The sequence below is a fragment of the Aythya ferina genome (genome assembly GCF_964211825.1).
Source record: "Aythya ferina genome assembly, chromosome: 10".
NCBI lineage: Eukaryota > Metazoa > Chordata > Aves > Anseriformes > Anatidae > Aythya > Aythya ferina.
The window spans coordinates 23,336,486-23,351,303 of NC_140306.1; positions in this window are offsets into that span (position 1 = coordinate 23,336,486).

Consider the following 14,818-nt stretch of genomic DNA (forward strand, 5'->3'; position numbering starts at 1 on the left):
CTTGTTGAGCCTTTATAGCATCCAGAATTTTGTTTTCTAACTTCTCTATAATTGCAGAAATATTAACTATTGCCTTTTCCAATTCACTCACTCCTAACCATGGGATAAACCATCGCACAAAACTATGAAAAGGGGTGTGTCTCTCTACCAACGGATTGTTAATTTTTCATCTGATTCTCCGGATATGATTTCTCAAGTAACCTCGAGGCACTACATCATGTACTGTCATATTGGGGACTACCGCTCCAAGAGTGCAAGTTCCCTTCCAGTTCTCAGGCAAGACCTTACGGGCTGTATCATTGCATAGCCAATACCACCCTTTTCCTTCTGGAACCGTCCAGCTGGTTGAATTTGCCCAGCCGCTAGTCGTACTAATATCAATTGTTCAATTACAAGATGTCTGATTTCCCACATAAGTAGTATCCGTATTTATACAATGCTGTTTTCCTATACCCTTAGGCGGGTTACACCTTTGTACACATACATAATAGGATTCTAACGGCATGAAGCTACTCGCTTCTAGTTCCAAAACTGCTTAATATTTTCGACCCCAAGACGTGTTTTCCCACAAATTAGTCCAAGATAAGTTTGCAGGCAAGGGAATCCCAATTAACGATACACCCTTATTCCCATGCTGTGGCAGATGGGTGCATACCCAACAGTTCGTCTTATTAGTTACTTGAGAAATTGTTTGTATTAAGGTCAGGTGTAAGTTCTCATCCCAAGTTGCCCACCCCAAATCCGAGAACCGCACCCCTGCAATCATTAGGATCTGGAAAACCGTAATTTTGTTGGTCCAATTGGAGTGGTGGTCCATATCCTCGCCGGGGCCTTCTTCACCCTTGAATTGTGGATCCAAGCTGCTTGCTTCTTAATCTTAATGGCGGTGTGTGTTGTCAGTAATACTTGGTATGCTCCCATCCACTTTCCTTCCATTTTTCCTGCACGGGTTGTCCTGAAAAAGTCTTTATATATATATAATCCCTGAGCATAAAGGGGTGGATTGGTTGATCCAACCCTCTAGCCCTGGTCCCTAAAACAAATGTATGTACTTTATTTAATTGTTTCTGAAGTTCAGTTATATAAGCATATAAATATTCTGATCCTAACTGCGTTAGGTCCTCTCCACTAAATAGAAATTGCTATGGCCTTCCATATAAGATTTTGAAGGGACTCAAATTTCCTTTTATTCTAGGTTTAACTCTAATTCCAAGTAATGCTAAAGGGAGGGATTGAGGCCATGACAAATTAGCTTCTTATCCAATTTTAGCTATTTATTGTTTAATTAAATGGTTCATTTTTTCTACCTGTCCACTTGCCTGTGGTCTATAAGGAGTATGCAGTTGCCAGTCTATCTTTAGAATCTTACTTATCTGTTCTACCACTTGTGCACAAAAATGTGAAACTCTATCAGAAGACATTGCTACTAGAATCCCAAAGCATGGTATTATTTCATTTAACAAGACTTTAACCACTTCTCTTGCTTTGTTTGTTCGACAGGGAAAGGCTTCAGGCCTTCCTGAAAACGTGTCAGTCAGAACCAGTAAATAACGATACCCCCCTTTTCTAGGGAGTTCTGAAAAATCAATTTGCCACTGTTGCCCCGAATAATTTCCTTTACCGATTATTCCAAATTTTATTCTATCCTTGGTATTGGGGTTATTGTGTAAGCAAATGCTACATTGTTGAGTTACTTGTTTTATCATATCGTCCCACTAATGTCTGACTCAGGCTCTTATGCAGTGTGCCAGCTCCCCAATGCGTTTTATTGTGTTCTGTAAGAACTATGGGCCATGTCAAACTAGAGGGTATTACTATGGGGTTATCTTTTAAATATACTCATCCATCTGGTTTCATTTTACCTTTCAAATCTTCAATTAATTTTAAGTCTTCTTTTGTATAATTTGGATATAGTTTGGATTTTACCGTCTGGTATCAAAGACAATGCCTTCACCTCAGTTATTTCAGCTGCCTGCTTAGCCTCTGCCAATCGATTTTCCAATTTCAAAATCGCTGTTCCCCTTTTGGTGTCCCTGACAATGCATGATAGCTACCTTTTCTGGTTGTTTTACAGCCTCTAACAATTTTAAAATTTCTTCAGCATACTTTGTGTTTTCACTGAGCGGTCAGCAATCCATGTTCTTTCCAAATTGCTCCATGAGCATGTACCACGTCGAATGTATATTTAGAATCTGTCCAAATGTTTACCCTTTTTCCCGCTGCCAGTTCCAATGCTCTCGTGAGAGCAACTATCTCCGCCTTTTGAGCTGATGTTCCAGGGGGTAAAGGCTTAGACTCGATTACCTGCTGAGTAGTTGTTATAGCATATCCAGCTTTACGTTGTCTTTGCGTAACAAAACTGCTCCCATCCGTGAACCAAGTGTCTTCCGCATCTTCCATGGGCTCCTCCTTAAGGTCTGGTCGGCTGGAATACACAGTCTCTAGAGTTTCTAAACAATCGTGAATCACAGCTTGTGCCGGAGCATCACTAAGAAAAGAGGCTAGATTCACAATATGAATTATCACAACCATCCTTGGAAGTCTTCAAAAGAAGTTTAGATGTAGAGCTTAGGGATATGGTTTAGTGGAGGGCTGTTAGCGTTAGGTTGGAGGTTGGACTCGATGACCTTGAGTTCTCTTCCAACCTAGAAAGTTCTGTGATTCTGTTCTGTTCTGTAATTTCCACGTCGTCCTGTTCTACCAATATTGCTTGATATTTCAAAATCATCAATTCTTGTTTAAGTTGTTTAAAGACTTTTTGTGCTTCTCCAGTCCAGACTAACTTTGACTGGTTAATCTTTATCAATTCACATAGAGGCTTTACCAATAGTCCATAATTATAAATCCAAAGGCGACACCAACCTGTCATTCCTAAAAAGCTTTGTAGCTCCTTTACCATTTGAGGTTCTGGAGTCCGGCAAATGACTTCCTTATGTTCAGTTCCTAGTTCTCGTTGTCCTTCCGAAATGTCAAATCCCAGATAGGTCACACTTTGTTGAGCCAGCTGGACTTTCTGTCAAGAGACTTGATATCCATTTAAACCCAGAAAATTAAGACGACTTATAGTCCATTGAATACAACTCCCTTTAGTCTCGGTAGCTATTAAGAGATCATCTACATATTGTAACAAAGCACCTTCAGTGTCCGGAGGTATCCATGTTTCGAGTTCCCTTGCTAATTGGTTTCCAAAAATAGTGGGGCTATTCTTGAATCCTTGAGGTAGTAATGTCCACGTAAGCTGCGTCTTTCTGCCTGAATCGGGATTTTCCCATTCAAAGGCGAATAGGTTTTGGCTTTCTGTGGCTAAGCCTAGGCAGAAGAAGGCATCTTTTAAATCCAGTACGGTAAAGCAGACTTGACTATTCTTTAATTTAGTCAGCAAAGTATAAGGGTTTGCCACTACTGGATGTATATCCTCAGTGATTTTATTTATGGCCCTCAAATCCTGAACTAGCCTATAGCTTTTTCATCTGCCTTTTTAATTGGCAATATGGGTGCATTGGATTCTGATTCGCATTCAATCAATAATCCATACTGTAAAAATTGATCAATTATCTCTTTAATTCCTTTCCTATCTTCTATCCTCAAAGGATATTACTTAACCTTAACGGGTTTCTCTCCTGGCTTTAATTTAATAATTAGTAAGGTCACATTTTTAGCTCTTCCAGGGACTTCGGTAGCCCAAACTCCTGGACATACTTGATCTGTGATCTCTAAAGGTATTTCACTTTTAGGGTCAGTTTGTATTAGTGCCAAGCTTAACACATTTATTAGTTGTTCTTCTCCTGTTCTTAATTCCATTTTCCCCTTTTCAAAGACAATTTCTGCTCCTACTTGCTCTAATAAATCTCTACCTAAGAGTGCCCATGAGGAGCTAGGCATAGATAAAAATCTGTGTATGCCCCATTGTTTCCCTAACTTGTACTTCAAAGGTTCACAAAAATAAGCCTTTTCGGTTACACCTTGTCCTGGTTTCAGTTAGAACAGAGTTAATTTTCTTCCTAGTAGCTGGGAGAATGCTATGTTTTGGCTTAGGATGAGAAGAGTGCTGATAACACACCGATGTTTCAATTGTTGCAGAGCAATGCTTATACCAAGCCAAGGACATCTCAGCTTCTTGCTCTGTCCTGCCAACAGGCAGGCTGGGGGTGCAGTAAGAGCTGGGAGGGGACAGACCCAGGACAGGTGACCCAAACTAGCCAAAGGGGTATTCCATAGCATCTGACGTCAGGCTAAACAATACATAGGGGTGGCTAGCCAGGGGGAGGGGGCCGGACTGCTCGGGGTTAGGCTGGGCATCGGTCAGCGGGTGGTGAGCAATTGCATTGCGCATCACTTGTTTGTACACATTATTAGTAGTGGTACTATTATCATCATTGTATTATTATTATTATTATTATTATTATTATTATTATTATTTTGTCTTATTAAACTGTCTTTATCTCAACTCACAGGCTTCACTTTCCATTTCTCTCCCCCGTCCCAAAGAGGGAGGGGGAGGGTGAGCGAACAGCTGCGTGGTGTTTAGCTGCCGGCTGGGTTAAACCACGACACACCTTTTACCCTAACATAATAATTCTGTGAAGGCATTAATGCTTGATTTAGAACTGAATACGTTGCCCCATAGCAATAAGAAATTTCACTTCCATTCCTCCCCTAGCTTCATTATAACCAGTGGAGGATCTGCTAGGGTAGATTCCCCAGGTCCCCGTTATTCCTGTTGAAATCAGGGGTTGATTACCCTAGGAAAAGGCTAGTCAATTTGTCCTCCAAAGCCAGGTCCAAACCGTTTTGTTTTATTTATTTATTTATTTATTTATTTATTTATTTATTTATTTATTTATTTTCATTACATTTCAGAGTTGGTCCAAAAATTCCATAGGGCTTTCTTTTAGACCTTGTTGGAAGCATATTCTCAATTCCCAATTCATCCAGGTTTTAGTATTTACTTAACCGCTCATAATTTTCAGGATGATTCGGGTCTTAGTGGGGGTCGGTCAGGGGAATGCAATTGTCCACAGTTCCCTGAACGGTCCCATCAGCAATCTGAGCTCGCACATGAACTCAGGTTGTTTTAGAGTTGACCTCTTTTCTGTTTCTGTGACAACTCTCTCGGACCGATCATGGTCCCTTTGCCCTAAAGGGCTAACACCCACGATTTTAAGATCTCTGCCTCGGGCAGAGGCAGAACTATTAACATTCCTACATCCTCTTTCCCTGCTCATTCAACTTCAAACACCTTTAACACTTTCAACAACCCTTTTAACACTTCCTTTATCTTTCTCCAGCCTGTACTTCTCTAATGCCAACATCAAAGGTTCAGTCAGGGGCCAACTTAATTCCCTACCTTTTCCCACCAAGATGCTGAAACATCAGTATACAACATTTCATCCTGTTCTGCTTCTCAAAAAACAACATTAACTGTAGCAAAATATTATAGTTTAAAGTTCCATTTAGGGGCCACTTTTCTCCACATTCCAGCTTATAAAGCGGCCACCACTGATTACGATATTTTATCAATGTTTTCCTGTTCACACTTCCACCGGCAGATCCTCCAATATCCTTCCAGTGACTTAAAACACATCCTAACACACTTTTCTTTAAAATTTCACTGCTTGTTTGCCCCCCCAGTTTCCAGTTTACACTTTCAGAATACACATGTTACTTACAAAAGCGTATCACAAAACGTATCACTCACAAAAATACCGGCACGCAATATCTTTCAGTAGCGATGCCACAAAACTACTATTACCAGCAATATTGCCAAAATCACAGTAACAATAGTCAGAGTCAAATTCCACATGCGATAAGTCAGAAAACCGAACTGTGTAACACCGTAACGATATCTTTCTTATAACAATGCCACGAACCTACTATTACCACCAGGAAAATAGCCAAAATCGCAGTAACAATAACCAGAGTTAAATACCATACTCCATGAGTCAGAAAACCGAAATAGACAACACAATTCCAGACGGACCTTAAAGCGAGCTCCTTCCTTAAGGTCCCCAAACATGTACTTATGGTGCTAACCACAAAGTATATACCAAACACTGCCTCGCAGAAGATCACCTTCTGACTTACAGACAGTCCCAGATGACCGGTCTACCAGAAAACCAAACCAGAATAAAGAATATACTCACTTACAATGATGGGGTCCTTGTCTGCCTCCGCAGTGATCCGGTGAGTCGAGGAGTCCCTCCGGGAAATCCCGGGGGTACCCTAGGGAGTCCTGTTCCCAGGAGGTCCTGCAGTCCGGCAGAGAGGTTGTCCCATCTGGGTCGCCAAATTGATTCAAAGATCGAAGCCGAAATTCCTTTAAGTGGTATATTCTTTATTGCAGCGCTGGATGCACGGGGGATCTCTCCACCTATCGTGCATACCCAAAGCAGAAAGCAGTCTTGAATTTATACAAACAATCTATCAATATTCTACAAGCACCTATACATATGCATTACCTATCCCCGCCTTCCCTCGCTTCTCATGCTAATTAGCCTTTTGGCACCTTGCGCCTGCGCAGAGCCTTCCAAGAATTGTGGGCAGGGGTCTTTGGGACGTGGGCAGGGGTCTTTGGGAGGAAGACCCCGAGTCTTCCTCACAGTGTACTTTTCACCTTTGGTCAGGAATCTGCTGAATTGGCATGTTTCTTAATTGCAAGAGCTGGTTGTTGCCAATTCTCCCGTTTGTTGTATCTTTATAATGAATTCCAATGTCCAGTTTCGAGATTTATAGTCCTTACATTCGTTTCTCTGTCTGCCTGCCGCTTCCTTATCATGAGTTCCAGTGTCTTGTTTCGAGATATACAGTCCTTGTCTGGGGATTGTCCTTGCCTCCCCAATAGCTCCTTAATCAGCCTTCACACAATTATCTGAGAATTAAAGCTGCTTTCCAGTAATTCAGAAAGCCAAGTTACGTCTCAGCCTTGAGCATCTCGGGCTTTTGGGCCTGTCTGTAACATTTGGCACCAGCACTAATACTTTTTTTGGCATATGTTTAGCGTTTGGGGCCTGTGTCTAGGATTTGGGCCCTGTCTCAAACCACTGGGGCTTTGTCCTGGGTTTTGGAGCCTGCCTCTAGAGTTCAGGGCCTGTGATTAGGCTTTTGGGGTCTGTGTCTGGGGGCCGGTATCTGGGGGCAAGGGGGGAGCTGCTTGTAGACCCTAGGGGCCAGCATTGAGGGGGTTGGGAGCTGACTCTACACCTTTGGGGCCTGCTTCTGGGGGCAGGGGGGGTTTGAGACCAGCATCTGGGGGAAGGGTGGGAGCTCTTTGTATTCCTTTGGAGCCTGTGTCGGGGGGGGGGGAAGGGGAGGGTTGGTTGGGAGGTGCTTGTACACTGTTGGAGCCTGGGTTGAGGGAGGAGGTTTGGAGCTGCTTCTATACCTTTGGGCCTGGCATCGGGGGTAGGGGGTTGGGTGCTGGTTGTAGGGGCCTGTGTTTGGGGGGGGGGGCTTGGGACCTGCGTCTGGGGGAGGGGTGGGAGCTGCTTTTACACCTTTGGGGCCTGCATGTGTGGGGGGTCAGGGCCTGTGTCTAGCGGGCTGGGAACTGCTTGTACAATGTAGGAATCTGTTTCTGCAGGGTGGCTGGGAGCTGTTTGTACAACTTTGGGGCCAGCATCTGGGGGTGGCTGGGAGCTGCCTGTACACTGTAGGGGCCTGTGTTTGTGGGGGGCTTGGGGGCCTCCCTCGGGGGGGGGGGGGGAGGGTTGGGAGCTGCTTGTATAGGGTAGGGGGCGTGCCTGGCAGGGGTTGGGAGCTGCTTGTAGAATTTGGGTCGCTGTGTCTGGGGGGGCGGTTGGGGCCTGTGTCTCAGGGGTGTTGGGAACTGGTTGTACACCTTTGGGTCCTGTCTCTGGGGGGGGAGCTATTTGTACCCTTACCATAAGCCGTACTCTAACACATACTTCTACCAGTACCCTTACCCTTACCGTAACCCTTACCTTTACCCTTACTCTTACCCTTACCAAAGCATTACCCTTACCCTTAAAGTAAGCCTAAACCTTAACCTTATCCTTACACTTACACTTACCGTAACCCTTACCCTTTCTGCTACACTTACCCTTAGCCTAAATCTAAACCTTACACTTACCCTAACCCTAACACTTACCCTTACCATTACCCATATACTTACTCTTACCCTAACCCTAAATCTTACCCAAACACTTACCCTGACCCTTACATTAACCCTAAACCGTACCCTAAAACTTACACTTACTCTTAACCTTAACCTTACGCTTAACCTTAACCTACTACTTACCCTTTCTTATCCGTCACCATACACCTAAAGTTAACCCTAACCATTACCCTAACACTTACCCTTACCCTAAAACTTACACTTACTCTTAACCTTAACCTTACCCTTAACCTTAACCTAATACTTACCCTTCCGTTTCCCTCACCCTAACCCTAAAATTAACCCTAACCATTACCCTAACACCTACCCTTACCCTAACCCTTACTCTAACCCTTACAATGACCCGTACCCTTACACATACACTTACACTTACTCTTACCCTAAACCTTACCCTTACCATAAGCCATATTCTAACAAATTCTACCCGTACCCTTACCCTTACCGTAATCCTTACCCTTTATGTTACCCTAAACCTTACCCTTACCCTAACACTTACCCTTATCGTAAACCTTACCCTTTCTGCTACGTTTACCATTAGCCTAAATCTAAACCTTACACTTACCCTTACCTTAACCCAATACTTACCCTTACGTTTCCCTCACCCTAACCCTAAAATGAACCCTAACCATTATTCTAACACTTACCCTTACCCTAACCCTAACCCTTACTCTAACCCTTACCCTGACCCATACCCTTACACTCACCCTTACCCTTACATTACCCTAACTCTTACCCATACCATAACCCATACCCTAACACATATTTGTACCCTTAACCTTACCGTTACCCTTACCCTTACTCTATCCGTTACCCTTACGCTTACCCTTAACATAAACCTTACCATTAATCTTACCCTTACGCTAACCCTTACCCTTACCCTATCCCTTAAACTTATCCTTATCCATACCCTTAACCTTACCCCAACCCTTACCCTTAAGCTGAACCTAACCCTAAACCTTACCCCAAACCTTTCCCTGAACCTTACATTAACCCTAACCCTTAACCTAAACCTTACACTTACTCTTAAACTTAACCTTACCCTTAACCTTAAGCTAGTACTTAACCTTACATTTTTCTCACCCTAATCCTAAAATTAACCCTAACCATTACCCTAACACTTAACCGTTACACTTACCCTTATTCTATCCGTTATCTAACAGATAGAATAAGTTCCCTTAAGTGTTAGGATAACGTTAAGCTTAAGGGTGACCCTTAAGCTTATCCTTAATGTTTATGGTTAGGTTAAGGGTAATTGTACGAGTAATTGCTAGGGTAAGTGCAAGCGTAAGTGTACATGTAAGTGTTGTTGTAGGGCTTATGGTAAGGGTAAGGTCAAGGGTAAGGTTTATGTTAAGGGTAAGCGTAAGGGTAACGGATAGAGTAAGGGTAAGGGTAAGGTTAAGGGTACAAATATGTGTTAGGGTATGGGTTATGGTATGGGTAAGAATTAGGGTAAGTATAAGGGTAAGGGTAAGTGTAAGGGTACAGGTCAGGGTAAGGGTTAGAGTAAGGGTTAGGGTTAGGGTAAGGTTAAGTGTTAGGGTAATGGTTAGGGTTAGTTTTAGGGTTAAAGTCAGGAAAACGTATGCGTAAGTATTAGGTGAATGTTAAGGGTAAGGTTAAGGTTAAGAGTAAGGGTAAGGTTTAGGGTAAGGGTTAGGGTTAATGTAAGGGTCAGGGTAAGGGTTGGGGTAAGGTTTAGGGTAAGGGTTAGGTTCAGGATAAGTGTTAGGGTAAGGGTAAGGTTAATGGTAACCGTAAGTGTAAAGGTAAGGGTTAGGGTAAGGGTAAGAATAAGGGTATGGGTAACGGTAAGGGCGAGGGTTAGGCTAAGGGTAAGTGTAAGGTTTAGATTTAGGCTAAGGGTAAGTGTAGCAGAAAGGGTAAGGTTTACGGTAAGGGTAAGTGTTAGGATAAGGGTAAGGTTTAGGGTTAGGTTAAGGGTAATGGTAAGGGTAAGGGTAACGGTAACGGTAAGGGTAAGGGTAACGGTAATGGTAAGGGTAAGGGTTACGGTAAGGGTACGGTTACGGGTAGAAGTATGTGTTAGAGTATGGGTTATGGTAAGGGTAAGGGTTAGAGTAAGGGTTAGGGTAAGGGTAATGGTTAGGGTTAATTTTAGGGTTAGGGTGAGGGAAAAGTAAGGGTAAGTATTAGGTTAAGGTTAAGGGTAAGGTTAAGGTTAAGTTTTAGGGTTAGGGTTAATGTAAGGGTCAGGGTAAGGGTTCAGGTAAGGTTTAGGGTTAGGGTTAGGTTAAGGTTAAGTGTTAGGGTAAGGGTAAGGTAAATGGTAACCGTAAGTGTAAGGGTAAGGGTTAGGGTAAGGGGAAGAGTAAGGGGAAGGGGAAGGGGAAGTCTAAGGGTCCGGGTTCGGGTAAAAGTTAGAGTAAGGGTTAGGGTTAGGTAAGGATAAGTGTTCAGGTAATGGTTACGGTTAATTTTAGGGTTATGGTGAGGGAAAGGTAAGGGTATGTATTAGTTTAAGGGTAAGGTTAAAGGTAAGATTAAGTGTAAGGTTTAGGTTAAGGGTTAGGATTAGAGTTAGGGTTAGGGTAAGGGTTAGGGTTAATGTAAGGGTCAGGGTAAGGGTTGGGGTAAGGTTTAGGTCAAGGGTAAAAGTAAGTATAATGGTAAGGGTAAGGGTGAGGGTTAGGGTAAGGTTTAGAATTAGGCAAAGGGTAAGTGTAGCAAAAAGGGTAAGGTTTAGGATAAGGGTAAGTGTTAGGATAAGGGTAAGGTTTAGGGTTAGCTTAATAGTAAGGTTAAGGGTAATTGTACGAGTAATTGCTAGGGTAAGTGCAAGCGTAAGTGTACATGTAACTGTTGTTGTATGGCTTATGATAAGGGTGTGAGGAATGTTTTAACAATTCGTGTCCATAAAGAACAATTCTGTTTGAATCCTGTCTGCCTCTGGGCCCTGCACTGGCAATTTAATTCTTGAACCTCAGCTGCAGTGTGTCCCAGTCTCCCCCTCATTCTAGTCAATTTATCACTCCTTAAATTTATGAACCTGTTTGCTTTTGTTATTCCGGACTTCTATTTCTAACACTGCTATAGATGTGTCTGTGAATGGCTGGGGAAGAATGTTTTAATTACTCGTGAAGCTGTTTGTGTTTGATGTCTGGGAGTTTCAGAACAACTGATAACAACTAGTGACTGTTATGGGATACTATGCGGATCTTTGGTATCTGGTTAGGGGGGCCGAGAGATTAAGAGGAAGGAAAAAGAAGCTGAAGGACGGCTGGGAGACAAGTCTTGAAGAGAATGTTCTATAAACTTGGTATGGTGCCAAGTAAGTACAAAGGGGGAGAGGAAGACTACGAGCCTTCAGCATGAAAGACCCCTAGAGACCCCCAGAAGAGACCCCAGAGGAGACTGCGCATGCTCCAGTAGGAGGGACTGCACCCCGGAAGCTAATTCTAATAATCTATTTTTTTTAGAAGTAGTAATGAATATGTATTAGTCTAGGAGCATAAAAATCAGCTGCTTGATGTAACTGGTGTGCGTCCTGGTGGAGCGGAGACTCCCGGTGCACCCAGCGCTGTTTGCTTACCTCTATTCCTTTATATTCTTTCAATAAATCCTATTTTTTTATTTAATCCTAATTTGAATCCTGAGCCATTTATAACAAGGGTTAGGTTAACTTTAAGGTTTATGTTAAGTGTAAGTGTAAGGGTAACGGAGACAGTAAAGGTAAGGGTAAGGGGAATGGTAAAGTTAAGGCTACAAGTACGTGTTAGGATATGGGTTATGGTAAGGGTAAGTGTTAGGGTAATGGTTAGGGTTAATTTTAGGGTTAGGGTGAGGGAAACATAAGGGTAAGTGTTAGGGTAATAGTTAAGGGTAAGGTTAAGGTTAAGAGTAAGTGTAAGTTTTAGGGTAAGGGTTAGGGTTAATGTAAGGGTCAGGGTAAGGGCTGGGGTAAGGTTTAGGGTTAGGGTTAGGTTAAGGGTAAGGATTAGGGTAAGGGTAAGGGCATGGATAAGGATAAGTGTAAGTGTTAGGGTAAGGGTAATGTTAAAGGTAACAGTAAGTGTAAGGAGAAGGGTTAGGGTAAGGGTAAGAGTAAGGGTATTGGCAACAGTAACGGTGAGGGTAACAGTAAGGGTAAGTGTAAGGTTTAGATTTAGGCTAAGGGTAAGTGTAGCAGAAAGGGTAAGGTTTACTGTAAGGTTTAAGGTTTCGGCTTAGGTTAAGGGTAAGGGTAAGGGTAAGGGTAATTGTACGAGTAATTGCTAGGGTAAGTGTAAGCGTAAGTGTACATGTAAGTGTTGTTGTAGGGCTTATGGTAAGGGTAAGGTCAAGGGTAAGGTTTATGTTAAGGGTAAGCGTAAGGGTAACGGATAGAGTAAGGGTAAGGGTAAGGTTAAGGGTACAAATATGTGTTAGGGTATGGGTTATGGTATGGGTAAGAATTAGGGTAAGTATAAGGGTAAGGGTAAGTGTAAGGGTACAGGTCAGGGTAAGGGTTAGAGTAAGGGTTAGGGTTAGGGTAAGTGTAAGGGTTAGGGTAAGGGTTAGTTTTAGGGTTAAAGTCAGGAAAATGTATGCGTAAGTATTAGGTTAATGTTAAGGGTAAGGTTAAGGTTAAAAGTAAGTGTAAGGTTTAGGGTAAGGGTTAGGGTTAATGTAAGGGTCAGGGTAAGGGTTGGGGTAAGGTTTAGGGTAAGGGTTAGGTTCAGGATAAGTGTTAGGGTAAGGGTAAGGTTAATGGTAACCGTAGGGTTACGGTAAGGGTAAGAATAAGGGTATGGGTAATGGTAAGGGCGAGGGTTAGGCTAAGGGTAAGTGTAAGGTTTAGATTTAGGCTAAGGGTAAGTGTAGCAGAAAGGGTAAGGTTTACGGTAAGGGTAAGTGTTAGGATAAGGGTAAGGTTTAGGGTTAGGTTAAGGGTAAGGGATAGGGTAAGGGTAAGGGTTACGGTAACGGTAAGGGTAAGGGTTACGGTAAGGGTACGGGTACGGGTAGAAGTATGTGTTAGAGTATGGGTTATGGTAAGGGTAAGGGTTAGGGTAAGGGTAAGTGTTGGGGTAATGGTTAGGGTTAATTTTAGGGTTAGGGTGAGGGAAAAGTAAGGGTAAGTATTAGGTTAAGGTTAAGGGTAAGGTTAAGGTTAAATTTTAGGGTTAGGGTTAATGTAAGGGTCAGGGTAAGGGTTCAGGTAAGGTTTAGGGTTAGGGTTAGGTTAAGGTTAAGTGTTAGGGTAAGCGGAAGTTGTATGGATAAGGATTAGTGTAAGGGATAGGGTAAGGGTAAGTGTTCGGGTAAGGGTAAGGTTAATGGTAACCGTAAGTGTAAGGGTAAGGGTTAGGGTAAGGGGAAGAGTAAGGGTAAGGGTAGGGGAAGTCTAAGGTTATGGGTCAGGGTTAAAAGTTAGAGTAAGGGTTAGGGTTAGGGTTAGGTAAGGATAAGTGTTAGGGTAATGGTTACGGTTAATTTTAGGGTTATGTTGAGGGAACATAGCAACAGTGCGCGCAGTCGCAGAATATACCAGGATGTGCTGAGTAATCCCAGAATTAGCAAGGTATAAAAAGGGACCCTGGCAGGGGTGAGGTGCGTGCCGTTGGCGGAGCTGAGACTCCCCGGCTGCCCAGTGCTGTTTTGCTTGATGTTTGCTTACTCAATAAATTCCTTTCTATGATTAATACAATGCTCTCTGAAAATTAATTAAGGGGGCAACTTATAACACTTTGGACGCTCAAAACCCAAACCCAAAAACTTTGGACGCTCAAAACCCTATCCCGAAAACAGGACGCTCAAAGCCCTAACCCAAAATCATTAGGATGCTCCAAGCCCTAACCCAAAAACATTCGGACGCTCAAAACCCAAACCCAAAACATTAAGATGCTCCAAACCCTATCTGGAAAACATTAGGAAGCTCAAAGACCTATCCCAAATACTTAGGACGCTCAAAACCCTATCCTGGAAACACTGAGATGCTCAGAACCCTATCCTCAAAATTTAGGACGCTCCAAACCCTAACCCAAAAACATTAGGACGCTCAAAGCCCCAACCCAAAACATTAGGACGCTCCAAACCCTATCCTGGAAACATTAAGATGCTCAAAACCCTATCCTGAAAACTGAGGATGCTCATTACCCAGACCCAAAATATTAAGATGCTCAAAACCCTAACCCAACTACTTAGGATGCTTGAAAGCCGATCCCAAAAAATTAGGGCACACAAAAGCCTAACCCCAAAAATTAAGATGCTCAAAATCCAAACCCCCAAAATTAGGATACTCAAAACCCTGGCCCTGGAGAAACTAACCTGAAAAAAAAAAAAAAAAAAAGATCTTAAAACCCTAACCGTAAATAACTGACCAAAAATAAAACCTTAAGACTCTAACCCTAAAAAACATATCAACACTACAACCCAAAAAACTCTAATACCCTAACACGCTAACCCTGAAACCCTTAAAACCCTAACCCCCAAATCCTTAAAACCCTAACCGTTAAAACTCCAACCCTAAAAACCTTAAAATCCTAAACATAAACCCTGAAACCCCTTACCCTGAAACCCAACCCTAGTGCCCAATCCCTGAAACCTTAAAACCCTGAATCAATCTGTAGCAAATAGCATAGGCTGAGTCGAGGATCTCAGTACAGTAGCATTATTATTCGAGATTACAATGGCGGGTGTCCCACAAGCAGGAGGGTGCCTACTAATTCCATACACAGTTTA